Below are 14,475 nucleotides of genomic sequence, written 5' to 3' on the forward strand. Positions count from 1 at the left end.
AGGGTGGATTTGATTTAAATCACTAGTCAGGAAGACTCAACTTAATCATGGATTTCTACATAAAAGTGCATTCTTGTTGGTTGGTATAACCTTAATACATATTCTTCCCAACTCAGAGATAGATGTAGGTTTAATTTTTAGAAAGTGTACACACTATACATTTTTAAACTGATTTATTTTGAAAACTTTTCAGTTGAGTTTTACAGCTATATAAGCAAATGAAAGATTGTTTGGTTATTTCATTTACCAAAGAGCAGTAGGGCTGATGCTAGGAGACCTGCTGTCCCTCGGATGCTTCTGCCAGACCAGAGATGGTGTAGAAAGGAGACAGCTAATCGTGAGGGCCAATCTGCAACAAGGAAGAGAAGTGCAGAGCGCTGAGGTTCCAGACCTTGGTCCTAGCGCTGGGCCCAGGGGCCAGGCTAGCACTCCTTGCAGGGTGGCTGTACCCAGCACGGCTAGCACAGTGGAAAGCAAAGGCTGGTTAGTGCCACTCCAGTTTTCAGAGGAAACCCTTCATAGATGTGCCCTTCTCCCCTGCACATTTTTGGACACTTCCTTTGCCCCACCCCCCACTTGTTTTTTTCCTCCCACCACCAATTGCATTTTACCAATGAAATGGGGGGGAATCAATCAACTGAAAAAGCTGCTCTGTTTTTTCCTATTTTATCCAAATAAATTTTCTAAATGGAAACTTATTCAGGGGTTTGAAAGCCCCCCCTTTTTTTGGGGGGGGAGGACAAATTTTGTTTGAACATGTTGGTTCAGTTCTATGCTATTGATCTTCAGCAGCTTTCAGGCAACGAGCTCTGGTCCTTCTCTGGCCCCTAGCAGCAGAGGATCTAAGCACCCCACTCTTAGTGGATTTATCCTCACAGCCCCCTATGCTAGTGCTCCTCCACCTGCCTTCCCTGGGTTTGCAGATGGCACCGGGATGCAGACAGGAGCTAGGCCAGAGCTTAGAGAGAGACACCGTGGGTGTGCTCAGAGGCAGAAACGTAAAGGCCTAGGGAACTTTTACAGAAAACATTTAGGCTTGGAGTGAGCTTAGGTGCCTATGGGGTTCAGTAGCTGCCAGGCAGGGTTTTGTAGTGCAGGGGTGCCTAACACTGGTCCTCAGGCAGTAAGTACCTTTGTGGATCTGGGCTGAAGGGTCTCAAAAGGAACCCCAAAGCCCCCAACCTTTGAAGACTGTGCCCTTCCCATAAGTCAGATATGAATACCTCAGCCAGGCTCCCCCATGCTCATCTCTCTGCTGCACCTAGACACCAGCCCCCTCTATGTTTGGGAAGTCCCCTCTCCCAGTGCTGTAGAGACCCCTGGGGAGTCCGTTCAGTGATGGCCCAGGCAGGGCCCTGGGATGCTGGCTATGTGTATCTACTAAGCCTGTAGCAGACTCACTCCCAGGGATGATTTAACAGCGGAGAGCTTGAAGAAGACACGTCTCCCCTCTTCTGGGCAGACAGTTTTCATCTCCTCCTGGCTCATCCCCAGCAGCTGGTTGCCATTGAGCACACCAAGGCACTTCACCGTGCTGCAAGGAGACAGACACCCCCCCTCTTTCTCTCTCTCTCTCTCTGTTTTCCTTTCTACCTTAGGTATTAACCTTTAATCATGTATGTTATGTTGGTTTAGTCCTTGTGTAGTTATTACTATTATTCAATAATAACTTCTATGGTTAAGTTGGTTGCTTCTCTCTCTTGCTGAACTTTACTCGTTTGTGTAGGGTTACCATATTTCAGCAAGCAAAAAAGAGGATGGGAGGAGCCCTGCCCTAACCCCGCCCCTGTCCTGCCCTAGCCCTGCCCCTGCCCCACCCACTTCCTGCCCCCCTCAGAACTCCCAACCCTCCCCCCCGCTCCTTGTCCCCTAACTGCCCTCTCCTGGGACCCCTGCCCCTAACTGCCCCCCAGGACTTTACCCCCTACCTAAGCCTCCCTGCCTCTTGTCCCCTGACTGCCCCCTCCTGAGACCCTCCCCCCATCCTAACTGGCTCCCTAGAACCCTACCCCCTACCTGTACCCTGACTGCTAACCCTTATCCACACCCCCACCCCCAGACAGACCCCTGGGACTCCCATGCCCCATCCAACCACTCCCCACCCCCTGACAGCCCCCCCCAGAACTCCCGACCCATCTAAACCCCTCTGCTCCCTGTCCCATTGACTGCTCCGATCCCTCTCCCCACTCCTGCCCCGACAGCCCCCCCCCAGAACTACCAACCCCCTCCGTTCCTTGTCCCCTGACTGCCCCCTCCTGGGACCCCTGCTCCTAACTGCCCTCTAGAACCCCACCCCCTACCTAAGCCTCCCTGTTCCTTATCCCCTAACTGCCCCCTCCTAAGACCCCTCTCCCTAACTGCCCCCCCAGGACCCTACCCGTACCCTGACTGCCCAAAACCTTCTCCACACACCTCCCAGAAAGCCCGCCACCGAACTCCCAACCTCCCCCCGGTGTCTTGACTGCCCCCTCCAGAACCTCCCTGCCCCTTCTCCGACCCCCTGGCTCCCTTGTCATTGGGCTTCGGTTCGCCTAAGGTCTCTCTGTGAGCTTGCTCAGGAACTGTCTGAGCCGTTCTCCCGGCAGGCTGGGCAGCAGTGGGGGAGGAGCTCCAGACTGCCGGAGGTGAATGCAGGGAGGGAGGGAATGAGTGAGCTATGCTGCAGAGGGGAGGAGGGGAAAGTGGAGGAGGGACTCTTTCTCGCTGTCGGAGCCCCATGTAAGTGGCACCATCCGTAGGGTGACCAGATAGCAAATGTGAAAAATCGGGACAAGGGGTGGGGGGTAATTGGTGCCTATGTAAGAAAAAGCCCCAAATATCAGGACTGTCCCTATAAAATCAGGACATCTGGTCACCCTAACCATCCGGCTGCCCTGTTAGCCGCGCGTGCTCTGCATGGGGGGGGGGGGGAAGTCCGGACATTAACAAATTCCCCCCGGACACTATTTTTAGTTCAAAAATCCGGACATGTCCAGGGCAATCCGGACGAATGGTAACCCTACGTTTGTGTTTTTAGTTCCCCCATTCACTCTACAGCAACGCTTCTTTTACCTAAGCTAAAGATCCCTGCAGCGCCCAAAATACTGTGGGGTTTGCTCATCGAGCAGGTTACTGCCAGTACAATTGTGTTGGGGGAGTGGGGATAGGGACGTGCTGAATTTGGGACGCATAAGGGTAACAGCTTGAAAGTGCTGCTTGACCCAGTCCATGGAGCCCAGGGGCATATAAGGAGAGACAGCTTGAAAGTGCTGCTTCCTCCAGCACAGTGAGTCCAGAGACATATAAGGGGTCAGCTTGACAGTGCTGATTGACCTGGTCTGCTCAGACTTGCTCTGTTAATGTATGTGTGGGTGTTCATCTGGTTCTGGGGTGGGAGTAACCCAGCCCTAGGGACCCTAGGTCCTGCAAGATAGCTCCATTGGGAGGGGACTTGCAGAAGGGAGAAGTAGAGCTCCATATGTAAACACAAATGACACAAACAGTACATTGACAGGATTACAGAACCCCCTTCCCCCGAATAAATGAGCATACCGCAAAGTAATGGGCAAATCTGGTAACAAATTGGTGGAGATACGCGGGCAGCACGTGACTCTAATCACGTGGTAATTGTTGAGTAGTTGCTATGGAGTGGGGAAACTGAGGCACAGACCTGCGTAAGCTTTCTTTCTGTTCTTTTTTTCAGAGCAAGCTCCTTTAGCAAGTCTCTCTCTCTCATACACTATTTGGTAACCTTCTGATAAGAATTGGGCTTAGAATACCTGTAGAACTGTGAAATAAGGAGTTAAGAGTAGTGTCTTCAAAGTAAAGGTGTTAGAAAGAGCTGTTGGTGGGGATCATTAGTGAAATAAGGAAATAGAGATGGCTGAAAAAGACCTTTTTGCTGCTCGCTTGAGACAGGAGAAAACCAACAGGTTAGAGAGATGGGTAATAAAAAAGGGGAAATGCCCTTGGGAAAGGGGGTGTTTTAAGGGTGAGAATCCCCTGACTGAAGCTAGTCTGAGCTTTGAACAGTATTGCACAACCTTTAAGTCACGTGGTAGTGCAAAGGATGCATCTGCTGCATGGGCATTATTTTATGCATGTCTGGACATGGTTGAAATGGTAAAGAGAGGGCAGGAATTAGAGCTTGAGAAAAAGCAGTTACAACAACGTTTGAATAAATGTGAGACAGACGGGTGTGAGTTGATAGCAGAAAAGCTCAGAATGGTGACTGTACTCAGAGATATACAAGAGGAGAGAGACAAGGCAAGCAGGAATGCAGAACAGTATAGAAAAGAGTTAACACACACAAAAGTTCTGTTAGAAGAAGCAAGAGCAGCAACTCGCTTCTTGGCAGAAGAGAACAGGGCAGCAAAGGCAGCAGCAGACCATCAGGAGCGTGAGGCAAAAATTAGTAAATTGCAAGCCCAACTTAGTGCCCATAAGGGGGTGGTAGCAGCTGTAAGGTTGAGAGAAGATTGTGATTTAGAGCTCCCTGGGAAAACAAAGATACCCCCTGATGCTGTCCCCCAAAACCCATTTAACACCAATTGGCCACACAGGCATAATGTTGCCCCTGTTTTCACAAGGGAGGTTAAGCGCATAGTTGCAGGAGCTGATCTTCCCACAACAGAGCTGGTCACGGATGTAGTAAGGTGGTCTCCTAGTCAAGCCAAGGCTATTGCTGAGAGACTGGGGCCACTGAACCGTGACACAGCCGTTGCATGGCTGGCCCGTGTTTGGCAAATGTACCCCTCTGTTGATGGCATGGACTTAACCCAATTGGCTCAGTTATGCGCCTCTCCTTGTGATGCAGATGCTCTAGACATAGGCATAGGTTCTTGGGAGCGGACTGCCACTGGACCCCGGGAATGGATAAGTGCTCTTAAAATATTACTGCCTGCGTCTTCCCTTAAGAAACTGTATATAATGGAAGAGCAGAAACCAGGAGAGGCCCCAGAAGCTTACCTAATTCGAAAGAAAATGCTGGCAGCCCTCTCTGATTCATTTCCCCATGCAGAAGAGAATGGGATTATCACTTTCCAGTATCAGGGACACGAATTAGTACAGAGCACTTATGCAGGACTAAATTCTCAGACAAAATTGACCATGGGAACTGTGGATTTAGAACACCTAACCTGGAGTGAACTAGTGGCAAAAATCAAACAGGCAGGAGATTTGCTGCGAGAAACTGGTGTCTTAAAAAGACAAGTCAGCAAAAAGACTATCTCAGAGCCTGTGCAGGCTATCACATTTACAAATAATGGTCCTCACTCTGCCAGGCACCCTCCCAATCTTAATTCCCCTACCTCCCACAACCCTGGGCAGCGTCGACCCAAGGAGACCCTTAGGAACATGATTTGGAAGGAGCTGGTGAATTTAGGGGAGGATATGGGAAAATATGATCGCCAGCCCCTCAGCATCCTGTTTAATGCTTTGTCTCAGGTCATGCGGAAAATGGAGTTAATGCAGGGAGCTCCCCCACAACCCACTGCTCTGGTACAGAGTCCATCCCCCACGTCCACTCCCTGTCAGATCCCTGTCCCCTCTTCTGAGTGGAGGCTCTGGGAGTCTGACTATCAGTAGGGGTGCCCGGTTCCCCACAGGCCTCCCCAGCTGATCGCAAGATGTCAGTGTGACGTATGGAGGAGACCCACTGTGAGGGCTACAGTGGGGAACCCAGGGATGTTAGCCCAATTGCTAGTGAATAGGATCTCCGAAGGGAGACCCACCACTAAGCAGGTTCAGCTCAACGGGTATGAGGGAGAAACTGTCTCCCATGGTTTGTCTCTTGGGAGTGGCAATTTGCCTGTTAAGAAAGCCATCCCAATCTCCCAGTATTTGTCTGTAAAAAGCCATGTGGTCTGTGATGACGGGGAGGGAAGTTCAAACTGTTTGTCTAGTCAGAAAAGCAGTTTAACTGCCGGGGGAGAAACTGTCTCCAGTGTTCTGTCTGTGGAACAGGCAGAAAGTACCTCTCAGTTTATGCTGACTGAGGATTTGTCAGTTGTGCCAGATGTGATTCTGGACTCAACTAAAACCCAGGAAGGAAGTGTTCTTAGGACTGTGTCTGTTGGGGGTAATGACTTGCCCATGGAAGGAGATATCCCAATCTCCAAAAGTTTGTCTGGAAACAAAGGGGAAGAAATTCCAAACCTGGTGACTGTTAAGAATGGCAGTTTATCTGCTGGGGAAGAGTTTGTCTCCAATCTTCTGTTTGAGGAGCAGACAGAATGTGCCTCTCAGCTTATGCTGATTGAGGATATGTCAGTTGTCTGAGAAGTCATTCTGGACTCAACTGAAACCCAGAAAGATGCTCAGGAAGATGTTTCTGTAGAGCAACCCCTAGCTGAAAAGGGAAAGGACAGCATTTCTGGGGGAAATGAATTATTGCCTAAAAGTGCTGAAGGAGTAAAACCTCAGGCTAGCTTTTGTAAGCAGTTTGCTGCAACTGAAGGGTGTGGAAGTTGGTTGATTGAGTTAGCTCAGGATGAATCCTTGCCTGTAGCAAGCAACAGTGTAGGTGCTGAGGAATTTGGTTCAGTTTCTAGCTGCCAAAGTTTCTCAACTTTGTATGAATCCACTGACTTTGTTTTAGAACAATCCAGGGTGGAAGCTATCCCTACTAAAACCAACACTGCCTCTGTCACTGCTAAGCAGCTCTTTACACACACCTGGGATGGCTGCAGCTCTATTGTGAATCGGGCCAGCCCCAGTATTTCTCAGATAGAAATCCTGAATGGGAAAAATGGAAAACCCTGGCGGAAATGTTTTCATTCTTCACAGCTCAAAGAATGGAAGGATAAACCACCTGACTCTCAAGACTGTCTTCTCCATCCTGTCGGCCACCCTTCTTGGCCAGCAAGAAGGAACGGCTTTGAGCCATTGGAAAATATGCATCGAGTGGGCTGGTCAGTGCCTACCCCAATGTTGAGACAGGAAAAGGCCAGAAAAGTCTTTAACTTATTATGGCCACCCTTACGTAGGTCACTGCTTCATGTTCACCCTGTAATATTGGTCCCCGTCTCTCCCAGTATATACGGGGGGAGTGTGGGAAGTTTTTCTCTCTTCTCTGCCCCCTCACAGGTCCCGTACACGAGCCATGACATCCCACCAGTGCACCAGCACCCTGCTGTTCATAAGTGTCTGGAGTCTGATGCTGTCCAGGCTCTATGCTCTATCTGTGATCCCTCTGAACCTCTGGAGGTGCCTGTCAGCTGGAGCCCAGGAAGTAAAATTGCTGCGCCACATGCATGGATTCTATGGGATTGGGAGCAACCCCCTGGCCCTGCAGCATCGCTACCAGTTCTACGCTGTTGGCAACTCCTTGGGTTGCCCCTGGAAAAGCATTGCCAATTGCACGCAGAGTGCCACCGGAGAGTCACTCAATTTTTGTTATGAAACTAAGACCACTCCAGACTCCACCCCATTCTTCTGTAAGCTGTTGTGGTCTCAAACAGGACATACACCCTCAAACACACCCAGTGACAGCCTCCTGGGTGCCGGAAGGTGCAGGGTAGCCCTGGTTTCCTCCGCTGTTTGGGGAACAACCATGCCCCTACCTGTCATCATTGTCATTGGAACTCAGACACCTCCGTTACCCAGAGAGGAACTGCAGCTGTCTCTGATCACACCAGCAGGCAAGAATATCACATGGTTCCTCATAAACTGGGAACTGCTGAACTGGACTTTAGCTGGACATGACCTGACTCAGCAAGGTCCCCCAGACTGGGTAGTTCCATTAAAAGGGCACACATTGTGACCAGCTCATGCCAACAATTTGGTTTAAATTCACATTGCACCTGCATGTGCTCCCTTGATTCGAACTAGCCATAAGGGTTGGGATGAATGGGTAACCTGGGAATAAGTCTCAATGTTCCTTAGATGTTATCCAGGAAGAGGGGTCTGTTATTGTCTATGTTGGTAAAGCATATGTGTGTGTGTGTGTGTGTGTGTAAGGACAAGATGTAATATTGTATTAATTAATGGGACATTGGGTCCAACCCATGGTGCCTTATGTTAATCGCTGTTTCTATAATGTAACCACCCTTGTTAGTTGTGATATTAAGTTTACTGTGCCTATATGAACTGTACAACATTTAAATGCCTATCCTGAGCTCTACAAGGAGGTTTCCCCCATTTCACTGGAAATGGGTCTCATTGCCATTAAGGTAAAAACACAGGCCATCACTCTTGGTGGGAGACTTTTCTTGGGTGGAGCCCCAGTGCAACAGGTCTTTTGAATATCATGCTTCACCCCATTGTGGTGATCATTGGTTCCCAAATTATACTAGCAATTGGTCTGATTCTGCTAGTTTATTGGATACAATGACTAATGCGGCGGCTGCAAAGGATGGAAGATCAGACCCGGTACCACAGAGCAAGGATGTGATGGGGATACTCGCTCAGCGCAAGCACCCCATCAACGGGGGGACTTGATACCAGACACCTCTGTGTTCCTGGGGAACCAGGGTGCAGTATCCAGCCGGACTCATGAAAGACACCCTCTCCCCCCCAGCCTCTGCTTAAAGCAAAACCCATCAGAAGAAGAAAACTTGCAGAGAGCAGTGAAGGACGTTGAGAGACACACCTAGACCCCTCCTGACAAGGGTGACAAGATTAAGACATCTCCATTAGCATACAGAATGGAGAGCAAAGACAACTCCCCCAGCCTCATCTGCATGAAAGATGGGACAGGAAGACATCTCAATTTACTTACAGAATGGAGAACAGGGAACCACACTGAATTCTGGGACCAGAAAAAGCAGGGAAGCACTGCATCCTGGGAATCTCTGCTCCAGATGCTAATGAACCTACGCCTGCACACACACCCAGCTCAGCAGTTATCAGACCAATTCTAGTAATGAAGCCTTAATTGATATCCAAATACTGAAGCAGCCTAGTTGCATTGTGAGCTCCCTGGAAGAAAACACCACTCCATAACCCAGAGTGATCAGCTCCTATTGTCTAGTCTAAAGAAAACCCTTGAGTCATCAGCTTACCTATAAACAAATCTAGTGTTCTCCCTTGAACCATTGTATTTTCTCTATAAAAATCCCTACTCACCCTCTAGTCAGGGTTCTGATGCTTAGATCCACTGGAACTCCATCTCCTGACTGATCATGCTGGGGGCTCTGCCTGTTTCCAGCATTCAGAACCCTCAGCTACCACCATCATCTGGGAACCCTGACCAGTTCAAGCCTCTCTCTCTCTGTTTTCCTTTCTACCTTAGGTATTAACCTTTAATCATGTATGTTATGTTGGTTTAGTCCTCCTTGTGTAGTTATCACATTGACAGGATTACAGAACCCCCTTCCCCAGAGGAGTAACCCGAATAAATGAGCAGACCGCAAAGTAATGGGCAAATCTGGTAACACCTGGGACTCCATAAATGCGTAATAAAAGAAAATCCCTGCCCCAAGGAGTTTATAATCTACATATGAGTCAGAAAAGTGGGGGACAGGAAAGTGAAACACAGAGAGATGAAGTGACTTGCAGGTCAGTGGCAGAGCCAGAAGTAGAGCTTAGGTTTCCTGTAAGTGTCAGGCCAGTTTCCTATCCTCTGGACCCAACTGTCTCTCTAGATACCGCAGGAGTGACTTGAATTCATTTACAATAGCATTCCTAATGCTGCAACTGCTGAGTTTTTTGTACAGAATTTTCCTTTATTTTTTTTAAAGAAAAAAGGCATTGATGATTACCCTGAAACAGATGCTTCTCAGGAGTTTATTTCAAAGTGTGATGCGAGATTCCATTGTGTAGGCTGTGACTGTCAATGTAAGAAAGTACTAAAAACTACAGGCAAAAAAAATCCTACTAGAGACAGCTCCTGCACTTTATGCATGTTAACAAGAAGGATTCACAGAGCACTCTGGAAAGAACACCAAGAACACAGACAAGGAGCAGTGGGATGTCAGCACACTCTGATGCCCCCAGTCTCTGGCCAGCTCCATGTACCTGAGTCTTGTCCAATTGGTCTCACCATCCCGGGGCAAACAAGTAACTCTGTGGAGGGCATATCCTGTGATTGTGCTTTCTGGGAGTCCTTTCTTTTATTAAAACAGTTGAAGATGTGTGAATCCACCAGGGCTGCAAGCGTCTGATTCATCTTCCTCTTGGTCCATTCGGGAAGGATGTGGAGCAGCAGCTCAATCGTGAAAGTCAGCCCGATGATAGCCGCACATTTCACTACCAGCTGCTCCGAAGAGCTCGTGTTGTCTAACTCAGCCAGTGCAATGCCTACCGAAAACAAGTCATTCAGTAAATCATCACTTCTCCATGCTGGGTGCTCCTGAGAGACCAAGACAGTAAGATTACAGTGGTTAGCTTTAGCGTTGGGAGTGAGAGGAGGATGGATGTCCTGTCTGGATCCTGTCCTTTTTACCCTACAAATGAACTGACCTGAGGAAGCTAACACGTCAATTATCTCTTCTGAAAGCTGCCTTCACCAGCAACTACTGATAATGGGCAGTCACAGGGAATTCACACACTGGATTTTTGTTCTGACCATGAGTTGATCCAGGAGCCACCATAACTGCTCAGTACCTTGATTTGACTGTAGAATTTATTAGGAGGGCTGTGTTTATAGTAATTCTTAATAGTTTGTCATTTAAATGAGACTTAAAGCGGCTTCCCAGAACAGCATCAGAACTCTGCTGCACCGAGCTAGAGTGCCAACTACTGGACTCGAGGCCTGGCATGACTCCAAGAGCAGACCAGCATATTCAGGGATTAGATTGGGGCAAAAAGAGGGGAGAACCTTTTACAGTACAAACGCCAGAAGAATGCCTGTTAAGCAGACTGTAGTGAGACTGAGTGGCCTTCCTCAAAGCTGGAAAGCAAGGGACCACTACACTCCCCCTGGTGGGCAGGGCTAAATCTGCCACTCCCCCCTCACCAGAAGTCCTGGGGCGGGACAGAAAGTATAAAAGGAGAACGCCAGAGCTCAGTTGGGGCTGGAACACTGGAGGGAGCAGCAGATGTATTTTAAAGAATCCTTATTGAGGTTGCAGGAAAAAAAATCCCGATGTGTAGAAAGAATAGTAAATACGGCAGGAGACCAGCTTGGCTTAACAGTGAAATCCTTGCTGATCTTAAACGCAAAAAAGAAACATACAAGTAGTGGAAGATTGGACAAATGACCAGGGAGAAGTATAAAAATATTGGCATTCAGGAGTGAAATCAGGAAGGCCAAATCACACTTGCAGTTGCAGCTAGCAAGAGATGTTAAGAGTAATAAGAAGGGTTTCTTCAGGTATGTTAGCAACAAGAAGAAAGTCAAGGAAAGTGTGGGCCCCTTACTGAATGAGGGAGGCAACCTAGTGAAAGAGGATGTGGAAAAAGCTAATGTACTCAATGCTTTTTTTGCCTCTGTCTTCACGAACAAGGTCAGCTCCCAGACTGCTGCACTGGGCAGCACAGTATGGGGAGGAGGTGACCAGCCTCAGTGGAGAAAAGTGGTTTGGTTCAGGACTATTTAGAAAAACTGTATGAGCACAAGTCCACAGGGCCGGATGCACTGCATCCAAGGGTGCTAAAGGAGTTGGCGGATGTGATTGCAGAGCCATTGGCCATTATCTTTAAAAATCCATGGTGATCGGAGGAGGTCCCAGATGACTGGAAAAAGGCTAATGTAGTGCCCATCTTTAAAAAAGGGAAGAAGGAGGATCCGGGAAACTACAGGCCAGTCAGCCTCACCTCAGTCCCTGGAAAAATCATGGAGCAGGTCCTCAAGGAATCCATTCTGAAGCTCTTAGAGGAGAGGAAAGTGATCAGGAACAATCAGCATGGATTCACCAAGAGCAGTCATGCCTCAGTAACCTAATTGCCTTCTATGAGGAGATAACTGGATCTGTGGATGAGGGGAAAGCAGTGGATGTGTTATTCCTTGACTTTAGCAAAGCTTTTGATACGGTCTCCCACAGTATACTTGCCGGCAAGTTAAAGAAGTATGGGCTAGATGAATGGACTATAAGGTGGATAGAAAGCTGGCTAGATCATCGGGTTCAATGGGTAGTGATCAATGGCTCCATGTCTAGTTGGCAGCTGGTTTCAAGCAGAGTGACCCAAGGTTGGTCCTGGGGCCGGTTTTGTTCAATATCTTCATTAATGATCTGGAGGATGGCGTAGACTGCACTCTCAGCAAGTTTGCAGATGACACTAAACTGGGAGGAGTGGTAGATACACTGGAGGGTAGGGATAGGATATAAGAGGGACCTAGACAAATTAGAGGATTGGGCCAAAAGAAACCTGATGAGGTTCAACAAGGACAAGTGCAGAGTCCTGCACTTAGGATGGAATTTAGATGGGGCTACTATAAGGTGGGTGCATAACTGGCTGGATAACCGTACTCAGAGTTGTTATTAATGGTTCCCAATCCTGCTGGAAAGGCGTAACGTGTGGGGTACCGCAGGGGTCTGTTTTGGGACCGGCTCTGTTCAATATCTTCATCAACGACTTAGATATTGGCATAGAAAGTATGCTTATTAAGTTTGCGGATGATACCAAACTGGGAGGGATTGCAACTACTTTGGAGGACAGGGTCATAATTCAAAATGATCTGGACAAATTGGAGAAATGGTCTGAGGTAAACAGGATGAAGTTTAACAAAGACAAATGCAAAGTGCTCCACTTAGGAAGGAAAAATCAATTTCACACATACAAAATGGGAAAAGACTGTCTAGGAAGGAGTACGGCAGAAAGGGATCTAGGGGTTATAGTGGACCACAAGCTAAATATGAGTCAACAGTGTGATGCTGTTGCAAAAAAAGCAAACATGATTCTGGGCTGTATTAACAGGTGTGTTGTGAGCAAGACACGAGAAGTCATTCTTCCGCTCTACTCTGCTCTGGTTAGGCCTCAGCTGGAGTATTGTGTCCAGTTCTGGGCGCCGCATTTTAAAAAAAGATGTGGAGGAATTGGAAAGGGTCCAAAGAAGAGCAACAAGAATGATTTAAGGTCTTGAGAACATGACCTATGAAGGAAGGCTGAAAGAATTGGGTTTGTTTAGTTTGGAAAAGAGAAGACTGAGAGGGGACATGATAGCAGTTTTCAGGTATCTAAAAGGGTGTCATAAGGAGGAGGGAGAGAACTTGTTCACCTTAGCCTCTAAGGATAGAACCAGAAACAATGGGTTTAAACTGCAGCAAGGGAGGTCTAGGTTGGACATTAGGAAAAAGTTCCTAACTGTCAGGGTGGTTAAACACTGGAACAAATTGCCTAGGGAGGTTGTGGAATCTCCGTCTCTGGAGACATTTAAGAGTAGGTTAGATAAATGTCTATCAGGGATGGTCTAGACAGTATTTGGTCCTGCCATGCGGGCAGGGGACTGGACTCTATGACCTCTCGAGGTCCCTTCCAGTCCTATAATCTATGAATTTATGAATCTATGGAAGAATCCCATTCACTGTTTCAGACTATGGACCGAATGGCTAGGAAGCAGTTCTGCAGAAAAGGACCTAGGGGTTACAGTGGACGAGAAGCTGTATATGAGTCAACAGTGTGCCCTTGTTGCCAAGAAGGCTACCGGAATTTTGGGCTGTATAAGTAGGGGCATTGCCAGCAGATCGAGGGACGTGATCATTCCTCTCTATTCGACATTGGAGAGGCCTCATCTGGAGTACTGTGTCCAGTTTTGGGCTCCACACAACAAGATGGATGTGAAAAAATTGGAAAGAGTCCATCGGAAGGCAACAAAAATTATTAGGGGGCTGGAGCACATGACTTATGAGGAAAGGCTGAGGGAACTGGGATTGTTTAGTCTGCAGAAGAGAAGAATGAGGGGGGATTTGATAGCTGCTTTCAACTACCAACCTGAAAGGGGGTTCCAAAGAGGATGGATCTAGACTGTTCTCAGTGGTATCAGATGAGAGAACAAGGAGTAATGGTCTCAAGTTGCAGTGGGGGAGGTTTAGGTTGGATATTAGGAAAAACTTTTTCACTAGGAGGGTGGTGAAGCACTGGAATGGGTTACCTAGGGAAGTGGTGGAATATCCTTCCTTAGAGGTTTTTAAGGTCAGGCTTGACAAAGCCATGGCTGGGATGATTTAGTTGGAAATTGGTCCTGCTTTGAGCAGGGGGTTGGATGACCTACTGAGGTCCCTTCCAACCCTGATATTCTATGATTCTATTTCTCTTCTAGGGAGCTGGAATCTCAACATGATCCCAGACTAGCAGGGCCGTCCTTAGGCATAGGAGGCTACTTAGGGCACCTGAAAATTTAGGGCACCACTGCGTCTTAGTGTCCCCCTCCTGCCTCTTCCTATCCCTGTTCTGACCCTTCCTGCAGGCTCCCATAGCTGGCTGCTGCAGCCTGATGACTCTTACTCCGGAAGGGATCTAGTAACTTAAAAGTGAAAAAGTCTTCCACCCTACCAGACCTATTAGCACAACACTGAAACTGTTAAAGAGCCATTCAAGTGGTAATGAACCCATTTAACAGGCATTTGGCAACCCCTACGTGTATATTGTCAGTTTCTGAATTTGCTGACAAAACCA

The sequence above is a fragment of the Malaclemys terrapin genome, chromosome 4 (genome assembly GCF_027887155.1).
Source record: "Malaclemys terrapin pileata isolate rMalTer1 chromosome 4, rMalTer1.hap1, whole genome shotgun sequence".
Lineage (NCBI taxonomy): Eukaryota > Metazoa > Chordata > Testudines > Emydidae > Malaclemys > Malaclemys terrapin.